The sequence below is a fragment of the Chlorocebus sabaeus genome, chromosome 11 (genome assembly GCF_047675955.1).
Source record: "Chlorocebus sabaeus isolate Y175 chromosome 11, mChlSab1.0.hap1, whole genome shotgun sequence".
NCBI classification, from domain to species: domain Eukaryota; kingdom Metazoa; phylum Chordata; class Mammalia; order Primates; family Cercopithecidae; genus Chlorocebus; species Chlorocebus sabaeus.
Window position 1 is genome coordinate 87,389,523 of NC_132914.1, and position 21,216 is coordinate 87,410,738.

General features: G+C 38.0%; 3 long non-coding RNA genes across 4 annotated transcripts in view; 2 read left to right on the plus strand and 1 right to left on the minus strand.

The window, feature by feature from the left end:
* The window catches only part of LOC103238839 (uncharacterized), a 26,126-nt gene extending 16,590 nt beyond the window's left edge, over positions 1-9,536 (plus strand). The window contains exons 3-4 of the long non-coding RNA XR_005239914.2: positions 8,474-8,612; positions 9,284-9,536. This is a non-coding gene — a long non-coding RNA (uncharacterized lncRNA). The remainder of the gene's footprint in view (positions 1-8,473; positions 8,613-9,283) is intronic.
* LOC140712871 (uncharacterized) overlaps positions 1-14,328 on the minus strand; it is a 20,565-nt gene extending 6,237 nt beyond the window's left edge. Inside the window, exon 1 of one of the 2 annotated variants that reach the window (XR_012094679.1) lies at positions 14,266-14,328. This is a non-coding gene — a long non-coding RNA (uncharacterized lncRNA). Of the gene's footprint in view, positions 1-1,673; positions 1,786-14,265 lie in introns of those variants that run through there. The other variant, XR_012094680.1, reaches the window with a different exon arrangement.
* A 71-nt stretch (positions 14,329-14,399) lies between these two features.
* On the plus strand, positions 14,400-18,609 carry LOC140712870 (uncharacterized). The gene is made up of 4 exons (XR_012094678.1): positions 14,400-14,504; positions 15,497-15,594; positions 15,785-15,920; positions 17,195-18,609. It is a non-coding gene; the product is annotated as an uncharacterized lncRNA (long non-coding RNA).
* Positions 18,610-21,216: the final 2,607 nt, after the last annotated feature.

A 21,216-nucleotide genomic window follows, 5' to 3' on the forward strand; every position in this document is an offset into this window, starting at 1 on the left:
TTTCCTTTTCTCTTCTCTTCTTTTCTTTTCTTTCTTTTCTTTTTTCTCTTTCTTTCTTTCTCTCTGTCTCTTTTCCTTCCTTCCTTCCTTCCTTCCTTCCTTCCTTCCTTCCTTCCTTCCTTCCTTTACTTTCCTTTCTTCCTTCCTTCTTTCCTTCCCTTTTTTTCCTCCTTCCTTCCCTTTCTTTCCTTTCTTTTGATAGGCAGAGTCTCACCCTGTGACCCAGGCTGGAGTGCAGTGGTAAAATAATAGCGTACTGCAGCCTCAAACTCCTGGGCTCCAGTGACCTACCCACCTCAGCTTCCTGAGTAACTGTAACTTGAGGTGAGTGTCACCATGCCCAGCTAATTAAAATATGTTTTGTTTTGTTTTGTTTTTCATAGAGACAGGGTCTCACTCTGTTGTCCAGGCTGGTCTTAAACTGCTGGCCTCAAGCAATCCTCCCACCTTGGCTTCCCAAAGTGCTGGGATCACAAGCGTGAGCCGCTATACCTTGCCTGGATGCAATTACTAATTGTGAAAATCCAAAAAATATCTTAGGGTCACATAAAGAAAGGTCAGATTTATTGAAATACTGTGTTAAGTTAGAGTTTACTCTTTCTCTTAAAAATTTACATTTCTCCTCCCCATTCACCTCTTCTCATGCCATTATACATCCTTTCTTACACTTTCCAGGAAGCGTTTAAAGTTTTTCAGCAGTCTGCAACCAGTAATCCTGTTTCTATTTATAGAATTTTAAATCCTGGCTTGAAAGGTACTCAGGCAGTAGACTGAGAAGATTGTGGGAGTGTGGAGGATTAGCCTTAGGCAGCTGTATGACAAAGCAGTCTATTCACTCCAGATAAGAGTGAAGGAGGTTGAGACGTATAATTCATTTCGCTTACATCTGTCTTCTAGACCCCTCCTTAAACATAAGGGGGAGAAAATTGTTCACTCCCCCTTTCTGCATTTTAACAATCTCTTTTATTACTGCTCTTAATAAAAGCAGGAAGTGGAGAGAGCCACTACTGAATGCTGATATCCTGAAGTGAGTCTGAATTTTGCCCCCTCCAAGCAATTGCATTGCTAGGACTTTATGTTGCGTCATAACCCAGCCACACCCAGTGATGCATCAGTGATTGCACCCACACCTAGTGGGTGGGAGAATGACTTCCACATCCTTTAGCACCTTGGGAAAAGTCCTCAATTTCTTTACACCACAGAGTGGAATGACTCACATGAGACATTTCCGTATCAGCAGCCTTCCAAGACCTAACTGTAGCTCTCTGACTGTCTGAATTTGGTGTCAAAATGCAAGTCCCTGTGCTTTGATTGATTGAAATGCAAACCTTATCTTGGGTGCTGGGTTAGCTGTATATCTGATTTAAATTCACACTAATCCTCGCCTGGGATTTCTTCTTTTCCCGGGCACTAATTTGGTAAGGACGACAAGTGGGTTTAATTTTTTGCTGTCTAAGAAGACTCTAGGATATGTACCTGCATTAAGTAATAGAGAATGGCTCTGTATTTAACCTCTTTAAAGGAGGAAATGAACCAGTAATGTTAACATTTTTGACACCAAAATTTCATCTGAGGAATAGAATAGAACACATTTTCATGGCTTCAGGTAGTGATGGCATAAATTAAGCTGATTAGTAACCAAAGTCTAAAATGAAGATAATCATGAAAATGACCTGTGCTCTCAGTTACTCAGGAGGCATAGCTGGGAGGACTGCCTGAGCCCAGGAAGTCGAGGCTGCAGTGAGCTGAGATGGTACCACCACACTCTAGCCTGGGCAACAGTGTGAGACCCTGTTTCAAAAAAAAAAAAAATATATATATATATATATATATACACACACACAAACACACATACACACACACACACATATATATAAATTTGTATATATATATTTTTATATATAAAAACACAAATGGCTGAACTGTTTAATATGGCCAGCATGGTCTTGTAGAGGATGAGGTATTTACAATTGAGTGAACCCTTAAGCTTAAATACTCTAAAACCCTACATATTAATGTATCATAGTACTTTTCATATCATAGTACTTTATAATACATAATATTATATCATATCATAGCACTTTATAATACATAGTATTATAAAGGTGTATTTAGTTGTTCTGTCTTACCAGATTGTAAGCTAATGAAAGTGTACATTTATTATTATTACTATTATTTTATAGTCTAATTATATCACTGTGTTGTATTTAATAAACATTTGAACAGGGAATTACTCCTCCTAAGAATATTCTTCCAAGGTAAGAAACAGAGTCTTGGATATGCCCTTAGTCTTGGAAGTTTCTGGTTTATATCTTACATGTACATGCATAATTTAAAGACAATTTATCTGAAACTCATTCCTTACATTATATTGCTAAAGTTTATAGATCAATATTATAAAGTCCTTCTCATATAACTTTTTATTTCAGAAGTGAATCCTGATCTAGTCTACGTTGAAGGTAAAACTTTATATAAAAATATGATCATATTAAAACCTACACAAATTTTTAGTATGATGAAATATTTCTAATCTCCAATAGATGGCCTGCTTATTTGAGTGTTATTTGGTAATAACAATAGCTAACGTTTACTGAGTGCTTACTATTCCACATTTTAACTTATTTAACCCCCAAAACAAGCCTATCACGTAGATCCTGCAGTATCCCTACTTTACAGATGAGAAAACTGAAGCAAGGAGAGGTTTGGTCATGGTCTCACAGCTGGTAATCGGTAGGTCAGGGATGAAAATCCAGCAGTCTGAATTCTGCTACACTTCCAGTGTAGTACCTCTTAACTTTTACATTATTCCAGAAGAATAGAAAAAATAACACTCCAGGCAGATCATGGGAGCTCATTAGTATCATCTTTGATTTCACCCAGTAACATTTTAATTTAGATTTTTGAAGGTTAAGGCACTGAAATATTAGTTTTGGGCCTAAAGCAAGAACACAGATAAAGACATTTATCTTACATATTTATTTCTCTGAAGTGAAGCTCTTAGTAATTGGTGAAATTGGGTATGTTTTGGGGGTTAGAGAACTCTTGAAAATAATTTCATTGTGAATATCTCTGTTGAATACCAAAATAGTAAGGAAAGTCCTGACATAAAATAGAGAAGTTCGAAGTTGATGATCTATGTTTCATAAAGACGGCTTGGTTTATGCCTTGGCTTAGCTAGGAACTTCAATGCAAGGTTTTCAAATGTGTTGGGCACATTTTACCTATGAGAATAATTGAGTTTCGGATTAACTGTGATTTAAAAATGTATAATCAAATAGTTTCTACAATTTTTTTAAAAAGTTAACAGTTTGTAAAGATCAAAATGATGTAGTCAAAAAACGAATTCCTTAGGAATGCTGGAAAGAAATCTGCAAAGATTAGAGTGTTATGTTCAGGGTAAGGTGCTTTCAGTGCAGGGGTAGGTTAGGCTGCTGTCCATTTCCAGAGCGGCCACTGGAGAATGGGGCTGAGATGCAGAAGATCACTGCGAAGAGCAGATATCGGTTCAGATTTTTGTGAAGTCTGAAGCTTATATTAATAGGAGAGGGACATCATTAAAAAACAAAATATAAATTTTAACTGCAAATGACAAGAGTAATTCCTAAGGCCTTGGACAGGGCACATATGAGGGAAATGGATGCTCTTGAATCTTAAGGTAAATTCACTCCCTGGAGATTTAGAGCTTGGAAATGAATCATCATTGAGGACGAGAAAATCATCTATCATTGTTCCAGTCCTTGAAGTAGAAAGGAAGCCTCTAAACTATGTGTCAAAGCCCTCATTGAATGGTGGGGGTGGGGGTGGGGTGGGGTGGTGAATAAATGGTAGCTTTCTACATGAAAGAACAAGGAAGGGAAAGAGGACAATAACCGTAATGTCTATCATGTGTAGGGCATGTGTCAGGCATGATACTAAGCACTTTATTTATGTATTTATTCTTCCTAGTAGGCAATGAGCAGGCACTTTTATTTTGCAGATTAGAAAAAACTACACAGAAGAGATTTATGTTACTTGTCCATGACTACACAGCTAAGAAAACGCTGGAGCATGGCTTCAAACCGTAGCCTCTGGGGCCTGAGTCCACATCCTTAACAACCACACCTGCCAACCATAATATAAATTGAGTGGACAAGCCTAGGGGAAAGAGAATATTGACCAGGAAGGTAGGGGACTAAACTTCTGTAAATCGCAATGTAAAGTGAGAGGACAATTACCTTAAAATATTTTAGAGGAACAGGAAGAGGAGTCTCCTTGATCAGCTCCCCGGTTTTCACACCACTTCATGGCACAGATTGAAATTTATGTATTTATTTGTTTCAGCATTGCATAGACAACATTGCTCCTTTACTTGCTTTGCTTTGGTGAGAGAGAAGCTGGAGAGTCATCTTGGATGTCCTTAGAAGGATTAACAATTCTTGAAGCACTGGAAAATCTTCCCATTTTACAAAGATAATGGTGCAGGTGGATGTAATTTTTCCTGAGATGTAAATATTGTGTCTGCAAGTGGCAGAACAGGCAGGCAGGTCTATCACTGGAAAAGTGAATAATGATCTTATGCTTTCTGAGTTTGAGGGTCTGAGGCTTTCTGGAGGCAAAAAACTACACTGAACATGCTGGGTGATAGCTTTGTTCTTTTTCAGAAAGGGAGTATGATTTTTAAAAAAAATCTTGTTATATAAATCTGGAAAGGAAAATCTGCTGGGTCCTGATAGTGTGCAGATCACTGGGGGGCGGAGAATAGGGTGTTGATCTAGGTCTTCAAGGTGGAGGTGAATAATCCATTAGTGGCAGACTGTAAAATAGACCCCCGAAAGATATCCATGTCTCATCCCTGGAACCTGTGAATGTTAATTTATACTGGGGAAACAGGGACATCATGAAGATGTGGTTAAGAATCTTATGATGGGGAAATTATCCTGGATCATCCAGATGGGTGCTAAATGCCATCACAGGTATCCTTCTAAGGGGGGATCAGATGTACAAATCACATACACACACACACACACACACACACGAGGAGAAGGTGATATAAACAAAGAGGCAGATATTGGAGTGAAGTAGCCACAAGCCAAAGCTCTGGCAGCCATCAGAAGCTGGGAAAAGTGGGGAACGGTGTCTCCCTTAGAGCCCCTGGAAGGAGCACAGGCCTGCCAACACCTTGACTTCAGTCCAGTGAAACTGATTTCAGACTTCTGGCCTCCAGGACTGCGAGAGAATCTATTTCTGTTGTTTTAAAACACCAAATTTATGGTAATGTGTTACAGCAGCCACCGAAAATGAATATACCATTTCTATCAAAGAGGTAGCCTTGGAGGGAGGGGAGTCATTCTCCTGAAGTTTGCATGGTGGCCTGTTTAGGGACCTGTATCTGCAGAGACTTGCTTTATCTGTCAGATTATTAGGACTTGTCAATAGCCTTCTCTGTCCAGTTTATAAGGCTATGTGTCCATAACTGTACCGTGTGGCAAAGAAAGGTAAACACAAGTGAATCAATCAAACCCCATGCTCTGACTGCTTAGACAATCCCATCTTAACTGTCATTGTGTGATCTTGGGAGTTAATATTTTTAAGCTTCCACACTTCAAGAGGAGAGATATAGAGTGGCCAGTCTGGCCCCAGCATCTATGCATATTCCTGCTATCCTATGCTGATTTTCTAGTGAGCTGCCCGTTAATATGACAGATGAAGGCTTAGGTTGGTGAGTTAAGAAATGAAAGCTATATGACCTATTTACAACCCTAGTTTATGAAGACATTCATAAGTGTTCCATCTGTAATTCTAATTTTGAATCAAGAGGCAAAAACCATTTCCCCGAAAAGATATTCATGTGTGCAGGGCTGAATGAAGCTAGGAATTTTTTGCTTAGTGTCCTTCTTCTGTTTTTCGTTTTCCATTACAAATGAATGTTTAGAGACACTCTGTTTTCCTTCTTAGATTTCTCTGTGAGTTTGTCAAAGAAGTGTGTTAGAAGAGCTCCCTTCACTAGCAATCAACATCAATTGTGACTCCAAATAGTACTTTAAATCCAACTTGTTCTACCTGCCACTCAACCAAAGATTGTTTCTAGAGGTCACATAGCCTCCACTTAATTACTTCCGTTCCTATTCATGCTACAGAATAAGAACTTACTGATCTATCTGGTGGGCATTTTAGTTTGTATAAATTGAGATTCGAGAGTTCATTTGGATAAAATAAGATGCTGGCTAAAGCTCAAGGCAAACATTTGCTGATGCTTAAAACCACCTTGGGACTAAAAAAGTTTACACTCCCTGGTTTCTCTAGGGAGTAGGGTTTGAGAAAACCACAGACAGTAGTTATTCTTGGAAATCCTGCTACCAGGCAAATGCCATAGGGCAAGGGCCCAGAGAAGCTGAGCTGCTCTCCCATGGCTAAAGGCAGAGCTTATCCTGACTGGAATTGTTTGGTCAGGGTTTAGAATCCTTCCTGCTGATGGAGAGAGAGGAGGAACCTGAGCAAAAAGAAGGATGACTGGACTGGCTCTTAGAATTTAATCCCAGAATAACTGCCCAATTGAGGTCTTCTCCTGATACTACTGACTTCCTGGTAGCCCTCTTTACACTTAATCCCTGGTTATTCCTTTGTTTTTTTGAAATGAAGTCTCACCCTGTCACCCAGTCTGGAGTGCAGTGACAAGATCTCGGCTCACTGCAACCTCCATCTTCTGGGTTCAAGCAATTCTGTTCCCTCAGCCTCCTGAGTAACTGGGATTACAGATGTGCACTTCCGTGCCCAGTTAGTTTTCGTATTTTTAGTAGAGACAGGGTTTTACCATGTTGGCCAGGCTTGTCTTGAACTCCTGACCTCAAATGATCCACTCACCTTGGTCTCCCAGAGTGTTGGGATTACAGGCGTGAGCCACTACACCTGACTGATCCATGGTTATTCTTCTTGTGTATCCCCTTTCTACCAGGATATATAAAGACTATTGAAGAATGTATCTGCCCCAAAGCTTCTACTTAAAACAGACTTTGGTGGTTTGGGATTAAAGACAATTTATATCTCAGTTCACTTAGGATCTTGGATAAAAATTAAAATGTTATAACTACCTGATAATACTGAGAATACTAAAGAAGTATAGTGTGATTCTTAATAAGTACCTTGACACCTTTCCTTCAGAGCTTAGGGTGATTCTATGGTCATTTTGCTTTGTGGTTTTCTTTCCCATCTCACCAGTCTGATATTACAGAGCAAGTTTATGTTCTGATTAGGAAAAACTGCAGTTCACCAAGATGCTATATTTGCTATTCAGTGAGTCATACTAAAAAGCCTCATGTTCTTAAATGACATAAGGAAATGGAATCAAGAGAAAAATCATAATCACAAAATGCACCATTCCAAAAATCTAGAGTGGGACAGAAAGATCAACCATCTAAATGCAAACCTCCTTTGAACCGGAACTGCTATAACCAGGGCAGCAGATTGCTCGAGAATGGACATTGATTTTCCCAGGCAGAGGGTAAAGTTGTAAACAGTGGATTGTCTACTGCTGAAAAACCCTTTCAACATGTTCAGTGCAGATTGGCTATCCTTTAATATTCAATGTACAACACCATATCTACACACACTATAAATGTACATGAGTGTCAGTCATTTATCTCTGAATTTTCATGTCCCAACTCCAATACCTAATGTTTTAGAGATGCTTGGATGATTATATCATAAGGTCCTCACTCAATATATATTTTCACTTTTTTTTTTTCTTTTAATATGCTTGATTTGTTTGGAATCTACTTTCAGGTTTTTTTTTTTTTTTTTTCCCCCAAAATGGGCAAGTTTTTCAATAGGCTTTGGTATGGGGCTGCAGTGAATGGGAAATGGTTAAACCATGGTTACATGCTAAGTGACCGGCTTAGGGGATGAAAAAGAGAAAAAGGAGTCACCGATGGAGCCATCAGTCAGCCAACAAAGGTAGGAGCGTAGGAGTGGGAAATAAAAACAGATCCAGAGAAACAGAAAAAATAATAAGTTAAAAGCCAATCTGAGTGGTACCTAATAAGAAAGGGAGGCACATCTATGCATCTCAAGGCAGCAAATCCAAATAGGGAAGAGGCCAGAAATAGTTGATTGGATTTATTTTAAATAGTAAGGATATAAGGAAATAGTAATAATAGAATAGGCCAAGGTGGACAAAATGAATGAGATAATACACATACTGGTGTGCTGCTGGTGGGCACTGTTCATTTAATACTATGTGAGCTTTATGGGACATGATAGTAAAGGCATGCGGTTATTGCAGCCAATTGGAAGCAAAAGCTATCATAAGAGAATAATGATTGTTGGTGATAGGTTTTCTTTTTAAGTAGAGATACTATTAGCAGGTTTATGAAGTAAGAGAAGACATCTGTGCTGACTGTACCAGAGTCTCATGACCTTGTATGGTTTGCTGGGGGAAATGGAAAACAACAGCAATAACAAAAACCTAGCTTCACTAGCTCCTTGCTCTCTATTGCAGGAAATCCCTGAAAAACCAGATGGCACAAGTTACTCAGAAGAGATGAAAGGGTTTTCCATAATTCAAATAGGAGGAGGAAGAGGAAGTGTGGGAGTAATTACTGGATTAAGATCACTGAAAGACAAGGTTGTCTTTAAGGGTGAGTCCTTTGGTTGGTAAATTTCATATAGGAAAAATTCTCAAGTGGTTGCCAATAGCTAACCTTCAAGATGAAGTACATAAACCTGCTGACAGGCAAACATGACTGTCGGGTTTATTTCAAACTGCCCATACTTATTAAAGCTCTTCATTGCACTAGGTCAGGGAAAAGTTACATAGCGTCCCTGATTATACTTCATACTTCATTTCTAAATCTGAGTTCTGAAGGCGTGTGTGTGTGTGTGTGTGTGTGTGTGTGTGTGTGTGTGTAGAGAGTAGGAATTCTGAGACCTGATAGTGCTAACTCTGGAGTTTGATAGGGATAATACAAAAAGAGAGAGGCATTTAAGGAGGAATATTAAAAAAAAATGAAGACTAAGGACTCACCCCTAGCTAGGAATACACATGACCCTTTTGCCACCCAAACCATACCATTGCCATTTGAATCACTACTTAACTAAATGGTAGAAAGCAATTACAGTAAGTGGTCAACTTAATCACTTTGCATCCATACAGACCCCTGGGACTTCTCATAAACTTCATCACACAAAGTGCCCACAATTCTCTGCCTTGCAGAAATATGTTTCTTACAAGGATTTGTAGTGGCTTTCCTACTAAATTTCTGGACTGTTAAACTCATTGTTCTATATTTCTGCTGTCTGCTGTTAAAAGGAGAGGCCAGCTCAGGTTTTGCATACTGGAGGAAGTTTGTTTTATCCATTTGGGAAATCAAGATTACATCTTCATGGGACTAGAGATTGTGGAGAACTCATTCCTTCCAGCGCCAGCCCCTGGTGATCTCATTCTAGTGAGTAAAACCTCAGGTCAGTTGATTGTAAATGGATTTTTTTTTTTAAAAAAACAAGCTTAATTCAGGCTTTTATTGCTCTTGTGTTCAGTGGATTCATCTTGTGACTGGCTCCAGATTGTGCCCTTCTCCCATCCCACACCAAGCTGATTTGCAACTTCACACAATTGTTCCCAAGGAGAGAATAATTGATGACTCAGTATAAACCCATCACTACTCCTAGAAAATATAATTCATGAATGCATTCCTTATTCAAAAACATTTAGTAGCATTTCATAGGGAGGAGATCAGCATATTATCAGAGAAAAGATTCATGCCACATTTTGTTTAAAAATCTGTTTCATTACTTCACAGTCACACTTCAGTAGGCCAGGCTATAATGGTTTCTTCCTGGCCTTTGAAATGCTTCCTTTGCTTCTTCTGCTTTATAGAGACTCAAAATGAATTATTCAGATACTTGTGAGCATTAAGAAAAAATGGCCTAATTTCTGAATAATGCCAGTATTACCTTCTTAGTCAGACTGTGGGAAGAATATGTGCTCATTCCTCTCCCAGAAACACCTTTCCTAACCTTCTTTCCCCCAATACATCCATTTAAACCTTCTCAGCCTTAGATTTTTAACTGAGATACAATTTTATCTGAGAGGGTTTTCATCTCTCCTTTACATACCCAAATATGGTATAAGTTGATCTTTCATCCTATAGAATTCTGTGCTCCTCCTGCAAATCCCACTTACCAAATTGCACTGTTAATAACGTGGTTACTTACCTGCATCTTTGCTTTAAAATGTACTTGGGGGAATTTCCTTTTTAATCTGCCTCCCCCAATCTAATGCTTAAATGTTAACAGGTGATCTAAAGATATCTTGGACAAGTAGCTACCAGAGAGAAATTCATGCCAGATACCATTCTTAATGTTTTACATATTTAACTCACTTAAAGTTTACAGTAACCCCATAAGGTATGTATCATTAACATTCCCAATTTAAAGTTGGAAAAATTAAGGCACAGTGAACTTTCATAATGTGTTGAAAGTCTTGCAGCTAGTAAATGGTATAGCAGGGTCAGTTCCCAAAAGGAAGAAGTGAAGGGTAGGCAAAATGTAGTAGGTATGCACAATATATTCAGTAGATCACACTATGGATTGCCTAGATTATCTAATAATCAAGGTTTGGAAGTATTGAAAGGCTTGTTTTTATGAAATGCTCATTAATGCATTCTACTTCATAAACTGAATGTTTGCAGTGGAATTTTATTCCATCAGCACATTTGCATATAAAGTTATTTAAATTTACTTTTTTTAATGCTAAAAAAAAAAAAAAAAAGCAAAAAGCAAATCAACCAAACCATTTCCTCCCCAGTTTCGGCTGCAATCAGCAGTCATAAATCCTTAAGTGTTAAGTTATGTTATTTTTGAGAACTGATGTGACATGTCCTAGATTTCAAATGTAGATGCTGCAGAGGACCACGTGAGCTTTTGAATAAAAATTGGTATATAGGACATAAACATTAAGGAAGCAGGTAGAAAGACACAGCTATCTGAAGAGTCAGATCTGAACTACTGCCACCTAGTGATTTGAGTCAACTATCGGCCCCCACACACTCACAGATACACACTAATTAGAATAAGTGACTTTGGTTGTGGCTTCTTCCTCACTCCAAATATCATGGTAGCAAACTCTTCCCGCAACATTTTAAGGCCTCCCTCACATACTTTAAAAATTATAATTAAAAAGGAGGACAGAATGGTAGGATTGGGAAAGAGAAGGGTTAAATGACAGAAGAGACATCAATATAAGGCAGAAACACCAGAACAGTCGTGTAAATTAGACGAAGAAAAGTGAACATCAAAAGTAGTGGAAATTAAACGTTATTGATAATAGAAGAAAATAGAAAAATTGATGCAAAGATAAGAGAAGGCAGCATGAAGGAAAGGGGGCTTTCTGATTGTTTTTAAGCAAGTAACAGAAGATGATAAAACAACCATATGTGGAATTGTGAAATCACCAAACATAAAAAGACAGAGGGATAGGTGACACCACCAGAGATAAAGAAAAATGATGAATGAAAGAAAGTGACTGAACTGAGAGCTTAATCTTGGAAGAGGGACTTCAAGTTTTTTGTTGTTTTTTAAGTAATAAAACCAAAGTGGCATATTCCTTGTTCAATTTAATATAATTGGAACTATCCAGTGCTCTGGATGTACAACTCATTTTTCTTGCCATTTTTTTCCCTCCTATACCTCCAATACCCATAGTCCTTCTTGATTTTTTTTCTTCATTAAAAGAGTTTTAATTACCTTTTGGCTCCCTTGAGATACTTTTGAACTTGCACCTGGAATCAGGGAAATGGACTGTACCCCAAAATGAAAATTTAGGGAATTTTATTATTATGGAACTCTTTGCAATCAATCATATCGAGCAGCCACGCCTTAGCAATGTGCATTCAGGTGACTACTGATATTCGGGTATTGTTATAGTTTGCTGCGGGGTCACCTACATCAGCAGCAAATAATGACACCTAACATCTACTTCATTTCATGTTTTGAAAGCATTTTAATGTATGTGATATTTTATTTCCCGAAAACTGGTGTCTGGAAGACAGGGCTGGTAGCATCAGCCCCTTTGACAGATGTGGCATTTGGGTTCTGAAATGTGTCTGAACTTTTCCAAGTACTCAGCTAGTGAGTTCTTTATCATCTGACTGCAAGTCTGGCAAATATGCTTTCATTAGCAATATTTCTATTCTCTTTGAGAGAAGGGAAAGCTACTTTTCTTTGTTCCAAAGTAATATTGGAGTTTGAAGCCAGTGTGCATAAAGCTGTGAAGGAGGTGTTGCTACTTCCTTTTTTTACAGGAATCTCTTTGGAGAGAGATTGCTTTGCTTCCTCCTGAGGGATCTCATACATTTGAAGGGTTTCTGGCCAGGTTGGGAATGAAGTTGAGAAGCCCTTACCTTGTAGGTTTTCCACCATCCTTTATGGCTTCTTCCATTTTCAGATTCTATTGTGCATTGCTGTACTGAGAGTATTACTTCCTTTAGTGATATACATGAGTGCATCTATATATTTGTAAAAAATCAATCATTTAAATCTGTTCAAATGCCTTATCTGTGCAGAGAACTGTCCAGAGCCCTGCAGGGTTAGAACGATACGCAAAATACCACTCCTTATTTCACGAAGTTATAAATTATATAGAGCATTGGAATTGCACTTTGGGTAGATATTCATTGATTTATACTTTCAATAAATAATTATCTGGTATCAACTATGTATCAGGTCCTAGATGCTATGTGCAGGGGATACAAGGCAAACACCAGCCTGTTCTTATGGAGTTTATTGCTTCAGGAAGGATGGCATGAACATTACTCTTGCTCCTACACTACAGCAGCTGCTCATAATTGCCTATGGATAATTCCAGATATTTCTCAGACTTAACTTTTTTTCTAGTTAGGATAAAAGTAGTCCTGTAACAACCCCTTCAATTGGTGTACTTCTTTGCAACTTCTACATTTGAAATCTAGGACATTTACTTTTGGTTTTCAAAGGAGAGTATAGCTTGGCTTTTAACAATTTGTTTTCAGTCTGAACTGGAAAAAAATGACCCAGTTCATCAGATTTACCTAAAATGGGAGGAAACAGTGATATAAATTGGTGCAAAAATATCTGGTTAGTTCAACTTGATTTTCATGGATTTAGTGGCTTTTAGAGCTGCAAGATTTCATATAGTGTTCAAATTTTGTAAACCAGAACACTGTTGAATAGATGAAAGGGAAGGGGTAGGAGGTAAAGGGACAAATTAAGAGAACTTAGCAATACAGGCTAGAGTAGTTAATGACTCACCTTGGTTAGCAGCTGTGAAAACTGTGAAAGATGTAAGTAGAAATAAGGGAGATTATGGAGGTAAAATCTGCAGAAATTAATATTGATTGTGAGAAATGAGAAATGAAGGAAATGGGGAACATGCAACTACTGTGAGAATTTTTTTAGCCTGGTACTGTTACCAGAACTATGGACCACAGAAAGAGAAGTTATTTGAAAGAAATTATAGCTAGACAGAAACTGCAGTGCTGTGTGACCTGACAAGTTAAAAATAATATAAATAAATCAGCAGGATGCCCCGGATGAATCTAAGCAGGGATTGAAATTTTGTAGCCAAGGAAATCTATTCTCTGCCCACCAGAGGTCCATGGGTATGTGTTCATGAGTATGTGGGCTTTGGGGGTTTTGGCTGAAGAGGGAAGGAAAGACTGGTGAAAATGCACTTGGAGAGAATAGATAGAGGACAGGATGGAGTCTCTTCTTTGGTTTTGCTGCTAGGACTAAGTTGATCTTTAATAGAAAGAAGGCAAGCAAAACCCATCAATGAAAGAAAGCAAGAATAAGGAAGAAAGGGAGGGAAACCCTTCACTGCAATTGGAATATTCATTAAACCCACATGAAACTCACTCACACTGGGGACTCTCAGTAATATTTTTGTGTGTGGGAGAGGAGCTCTTTTGGGAGCTGAAGCTCTTTCATTAGTGAATGGAGACAGGAATCAGGAAATGTAAATAATAATAATAATAATAATTATTATTATTACAGTAGTCCCTCCTTATCCATGGAGGGTAGGTTCCAGGACTTCCAGTGGATGCCTGAAACCATGGATAATACCAAACCATATATATACTATATTTTTTCCTATACGTACATACCTATGATAAAGTTTAGTTTACACATTAGGCATAATAAGGCACAGTAAGAGATTAGGCATAGTAAGAGATTATCAGTTGATCGTATCATAGAATTATAACAATATACTATAATAAAAGTTATGTGAGTATGAATATCTCTCTCTCAAAATACCTTATTGGACTGTACTCATCCTTCTTCTTGCAGTGATATGAAATGATGAAATGTCTCCATGATGATATGAAGTGAAGTGAATGACATAGGCACTGTGATGCAGCATTAGGCTACTACAGTATTGACCTTCTGACCATACATCAGAAGGAGGATCATCTGCTTCTGGTGATCCTGGATTATCAAGCCATGACAATGTTGATGGTTGCATGTCAGGAACAGATAATATTGATGACTAACAGGTGAGTGGCACAGACAGCATGGATATCCTGGGCAAAGGATGATTCACTTCCTGGGTGGAATGGAATGGTTTAGCACAAGATTTCATCATGCTACTCAGAATGACAAGCAATTTAAGAATTGTGAGTTACTTATTTCTGGAATTTTCTATTTAATATTTTTGTACCACAGTTGGCCATGGAATAATGAAACTGTAAACAGAAAAACTATAGAGAAGGGGGAAATTTCTGTATTATTAATGTGGCTTTTTTAAACAATAGGCTGATGATTACTGGAGACATCTGAGCTTTGGATAAGAAGAACCTCTGAGAGTTAAACTATTAAATCAACACACAATGAATCATGATAAAGATATAAAAATGGGTTTCCTGACCCATAGGACTCGGATATAACTTGGCATATCTAACTGGATAAAGAAAATGTGGTATACATACATGATGAAATACTAAAAAGCCGTAAAAAGGAACAAGATCATGTCCTTTGCAGCAACATGCTTGGAGCCAGAGGTCATTGTCCTAAGCACATTATTATAGGAACAGAAAACCAACTACTGTTTGTTCTCACTTTTAAGTGGGAGCTAAATATTGAGCACACATGAACACAAAGAAGAGAACAGTAGACTCTGGGAAAGTAGAGGGCGGGAGGAAGATAGAGATCAAAAAACTACATATCAGGTACTATGGTTATTACCTTGGTGGTGAAATAATCTGTAACCCAAAACCCTGGGTTGTGCAATTTAACCATGTAACAAACCTGTATATGTATGCCCTGAACCTAAAATAAAAGTTGGAAGGACAAAAAAATTTAAATAACAAAAATAAATCTGTTAATTAAAAAACATTGATTATCTATGGAAGCCTAGAAGGTGGAAATAATATCCTTTATTGATTGAGGACTCACTAAATGCCAGGAACTATGCTAAATATTTTATATAATTATCTTATTAATCCTTACAACAGGTATTGATTTTTTGTTTTTTGTTTTTTTTTCACAGGAGGAAACAGAAGACTGAGAAGAAAAGAAGCTTGCTCAAGGTCACATAGAGCTGGAATTTAAATTCAGATCTATTATACTCTTAAAAACTGTGGAAGAGTGAGTAAGAATAAGTCACATATTTCAAGTGTTTTGCCCCTGTGATCAAAATTACCCTTATTATGAACATAGAAATGTCAGCATATCTGGGCCCAACTACACTAAATTTTAAATCACCTGACTACACCATTTTATTCTGATTCTCTGATCTCCAATGAACTTTCTAAATATAATTTGGTTTTTCATGTAGGTTTTCCGACACTAGACAGGCTGACACAACTCTTCTACACACTCTGGTGTTTGTGTCTTCTGGTGATCCTGGATTATCAAGCCGTGACAATGTTGATGGTTGCATGTCAGGAGCAGATAATATTGATGACTAACAGGTGAGTGGCACCTGTTAGTTGGAAAATTATTTGGTAGACATTGATCTTAAGAATGTGGCAGTTGATTCCAACAATGAACACAAACTCATTCTTAGTCTGCTTAAAAACTAAGATAATACATTGAGGAGCAAGGTAATTTCACCCTATGAGAACCCTGGAAAGGCAACCAAATGATATATTTATTCATTCATTTGCTTGTCCATTTGCTATTCTTCGTGATTACTTTGTGCAAAGCACTGTGCAAGTCATTGGAGATGCAGTGCTGTAACAAGAGACATATTTTTATTGTTCTCAAGACCTAGTATACTAGGAAATAGAGACATGGAACAAATGTTTGTTCGAGTAGTTAACTTTAATAATTATTGTAGGACCCAAGAACTGCAGGGTGTGATGTAGGTATGGAATAAGCAAACTTATCTGATATAGGGAATCAGAGCAAGTTTACCTGTTGAAAATTCTCTGTATTACATTTTGAATATAAATGTACTTCTGATACTTCAATAGAGTTTTGGGAGATGTTGGGCTTTTAATTAAAAATGACCAACGAGTGATCTAAAATAGCTTCCTGGAAGTTGGGGTGGGGAAGAGAGAGAGAGAGACAGAGAGAGAGCAAGCTAGAAAATAATGTTGGTGGTTTAAATGGTGGGAGTGGATGAAAGCAGACGCAAAGAGGAAATGACAGAGTCGTCTTTGGGACACCTATCCTTAGAGGGCAGGAGGAAATTGAGAAATCAAGGAAAGTAAAGTTATAAAGTAACCAGATAGTAAAAAGTATTGGCATAGTTCAGTATCACAATATTCAAAGGAAGATAAGATTTAAAAGAGGCAGGAAAGATTGTCACCAGGATCAAAAACTATGGACAAGAGAAATAGATTGAGGACAGGAACTGAAGGTTGTGGTAGAGGTTACTGACCTATAATAGACCCATTCTGCTCTTCTCTTTTATAAGCAAATGGATTCCTGATTCTTAGATGAGTACAATGTTGCCCAGTAAAAGAATTACATATATCCACCTATTTTACATCTTTATGGGCCATATGAATAGTTCTGACCAATTACATAAACAAGAAATATTGAGTGACGCCTCTGGTAAGTGCTATTCAGAAAAGGGGAACGTTTCTTTCTTACTCCCTTCATTTAGTTGGTTGTTTGGAATGTTGGTGCATGCCAACGGGTCCAGCAATCATGGTAGGCCCTAGAAGATGGATACTACATTCCTAACATTACAAGGACCTTGAAGAAGTTATACATCTTTCCCCTATTTTCTCCATAGCTTGAATAAGAAAGTAGAAGGCTTCAACAGAAATTTTGGGGTATGTATAATGGTGAAATATTGAAGAAGAAAATAATAGTCTTTCTTCCATTTTTCTGACCAAATAATGATGGCCCTTCCTGTCTTCTTTCGTAGTGGGAAAGATAATACAAACTATTAAAAATATATTATTCTAGATCTTACTGTGTAACCTATTATTAAATTTCTGAAGGTAGCATTTTCACTTTTATCACCTGTATGTTTCTCCATGGTGTCTAGCAGAGGCCATGTCAAATGGCAGAAACTCATCTATTCTCAGTGACCATGACTCCTGGCCATAACTGAGTGGACAGTGGATAGGACACCTGAACCAAGTTGGTGCAATCATATTGGCTCTTTCAGGATCTTGGAATTGGGATTTAGAGACATCTGTGACTTATATGAGTATACTTGGAAGTTATAAGGCAATGGCTGTCCTGTATGTACATAGAGAGGCAGAGACAACAGGTATGGAGAGAGAGAATGATAAAGCAGCCATATAGAAGAAAGACAGACCATGTGTTCCTTGACAGAGAGAGAGTTTAAGAGAGAAAGGTAGAGGTAGGTTGAGAGAGAGTAACAGAGAGAGAGAGAGACAGACACAGAGAGTGAGAGAGAGAGAGAGAGAGAGAGAGAAAATGATAGAAAGAGTAGCTACTGGATTTTTGATCTGTCTCCAGGCCTTCTGAGGCCTGCTTGCACTTCCACACACCATCACTCAAGATAATCTCTGTAATAAGTCTTTGTAACTTGCACACCAAAAAAAAAAAAAAAAAAAAAAAGGTCTTCATGCATGATAATTATTCCCTGCAGTTCCACAGAGATCTTCTAAGGGAAAAAATATAAGTCCACTTTACCCAATCTCAGAATGCCCTTATTTTAGTTTTGTGACAGTTGCTAGTGGTCCAGAGTATTTTTCAGGTTCCAAGGGAGACATGGAGACATGGGCCTACTCAAACAGCTGGAAACAAGACTGGCACTTGAGGATGTATTTGGGGCTATAGTTAGAGGTGATGATAGAAGTGGAAAAAGTGAATGAGATGATCAACTCCTAATTTTAGAAGCTCAAACACTCAAGAAACCAAAGCATTGTGAATGGAAAACAAAATATAGGGCACAATTCTAACTTTAAAATAATTATAATCTAGGTAGAGAAAAGTAAAATATACACATATGCACCTAGAACTAAATGAGTGCTACAGATTATAAGCATTATAAGATATAAAGAAGATAGCTATTATTGCTGGGCTATGGTTTTCAGGCATGAAGAAACTCAGGTTTGATTTAGGCTATGAAGGACAACCTAGGTCTCACAACGGAAAATGTAACTGACTTGAGGTCAGCTTTTCTACTGACTAGATATGTGACTGTGATCGGCCACTTTACATTTCCAATTTCACGGCAGTTTCCTCCTCTGTAAAATGAGGACTTTGTATTGGATTCACTAATTCATTTAAAACATAAACTTTAAGTGCCCACTGTAATGTACAGAACTAGGAATACTGCATAAACACCAGTCCTCTAAAAAGACTGTCACTCTGATGTGGCTATGAACAAAGGACAGTGGGAGGCAACTAAGCTGCCTACAGGTAAAGAAAAACTCCATTGAGACCACGTTTGGATGAATAGGAATTGTTAGGTGAATCCGATAATGATGGAAACTTCCAGAGAAAGGGTTGCATAGATCATTGCAAATGTTTTTTGTAGCATTAATATTTTTCTTCGCTTCTGCTTTGTTTAGAGGAGGAGGAAGGGAGTGAACAAATGTTGGGTAGGAGTTAAGCGTATGAATTGAAGAGAAGAGAGAAAGAAATAATTTCCTGAGCTTCTTCAAACCCCTAAAATGTATTCAAAGTGAATTCCATGAAGGAAAACACATGAAAAAGCAGATAATTAAAACCTCCTTTGCCTCCTCTGTATTTCTGTCTTGTATAAGATCTTAGAGATACTGAAAAAATGATATAACAGGATTCATGTCCCTCGTAGACGTTTGGGACTCCCATCCAGAGGCAGTGTGTGGAGTGCTTAAGAATTTGAGTTTTGAAGACAGATCACATGCTAGCTAACACCACCACCTACTAGTTGTAAGATCTTTAAAAATTTAAACTCTTTTGTACTTTTGTCTTCTCATCTGTAGAATGGAGATGACAACAGTAGTTACTTCCTATGGTGAGAATTAAATGTATTAATCATATAAAGTGCCGAGAACCAGCACATAAAAGCACACTGGCATTTTAAAATAAGAGCATATTAGTTATTATTACATGTTATTCCACAGAGAGTTCACCACTGAGGTGAGGAGAGCAATGGCAATGTGCATCCCTATGTTAGTGAGTAACCTGAGGGTGCTTCCCTGTGCATGGTCTTCAACAGGGATGGCTTCAAATTTGCTTATTTAGTCATGATACAAAAGTAAGTCCAATGAGGCCCTATTTCAGGCACGGTGAACTATATGAAAGGAGAAACAAATAAGCCATGAAGTACAATAATTCCAACACAAGGCAGTACATTTTAAATATCAAACAAATATTTAGGAGCTCAGAGGAGGCAGATGTGACAGCTGCCTAAAACATCAGGGGACACTTCTTGGGTGGCATGAGAAGTGTACAATGACAGACATCATTTCAGGGATTGGAGTCAGGATTTGCCTCAGCTGGTTTGTGCACCCTCTTTGCATTCACAAGCCTTTCTTTCTTCTCCCCTGAGCTTTTAGAGCAAAATCTGATCCAGAGCCTGGGGATGCTGGAGGAGCGTCAAGGCTGGGAAAGTAACATGCACTGTGTTCGCAATCAACAGAAAAGATATTTTTAAACAAAAACAATTTTCCAAGTTTCCAGGAAAAGAAACAAAAGGCTTTTCTAAAATGAAAGAAACTGTTCTTCTTGTTCTGTGACTTTTATGTCACTTGGACAACAAGCCAGTGCTTAGAAACGGTTATTTTCCTGTCGACATCACTGCATGGATACTTCTTAGAAGGACATAACAGCATTAGCACTCAATCCCAGGCTCTGCTCACCCTCCAATGGCAGTCATTTTCAAAAACAATAAAGATATCTATGCTTGGTCTCTCTGTCTTGATTACACTGCAGGCACAACCTGTGTGGGGAAACAATATCCTGGATCATACTGAAGGTTCGCACAGATGGAACATTAGTGGGAGGGGTTGCCAGCTACTTCCCTGCCAACTTGTTAGTGCTGGAGACATTATCCTCTTATTTTGCCAGTTTAATAGAGGATCAGTCGTAAAAATTCACTGTAGGCTCAGCAACATAATTATTATCTATGGTCTCTGCATTAACTGTGAGAAAACATCATAGTCTGAATCTGCCTAATTTCAAATGCCAAGCTGTGCCCACATTCAGCCCACAACTGAACCTGAATACTCAATATATCCCTAGCACTGCTACTGCTGTCATCATGGCGGATGTTAAGTACGGGTTTGCCCAAGCTATGATGCTTAACTGTTGCCTTACTGCTTCTGTATTTCTTCTGTTTCCCTGACCCTTTTCAATACCAGCCCCATGCAATTTAAAACTATTAAAAAGGTAAAAATCGGTGTCACATTTAGTTCTGGTACTCAGTACAGAAGTGCCAAGCCCCTGCAAATTTGGAAAACAAACTCCTTAACAGATGGGCCACATAAAGTTTACAACATGTGCAATGTGGGAGGTAGTATGGCTCTGGGCAAGAAACAGAAGACTGGAAGTTTGGGAGCTCAGGGTTTTTGAATTTGCTTTTGCTTTTTGTTTGTAGGAAGATCACATAAGCTTATATCCTTCAGTTCTCTCATATGACCTGATATCTACCTTGTAAGTGAGTGAGTAATAAGAAATCAGGCAATTTTTTTCCTAATATGAAACAGTATCAAAATGCTATTGCTCCTGCTGGGATTATGTGCAACTGGTATCAAATTGTTAATAAAACGTGGCTGCAAGATCTGGAAAAATCCATGATGTAATCTTAGATCTAAGAGACAGTTCTCTTTTATTGAGGACAGGTGTATA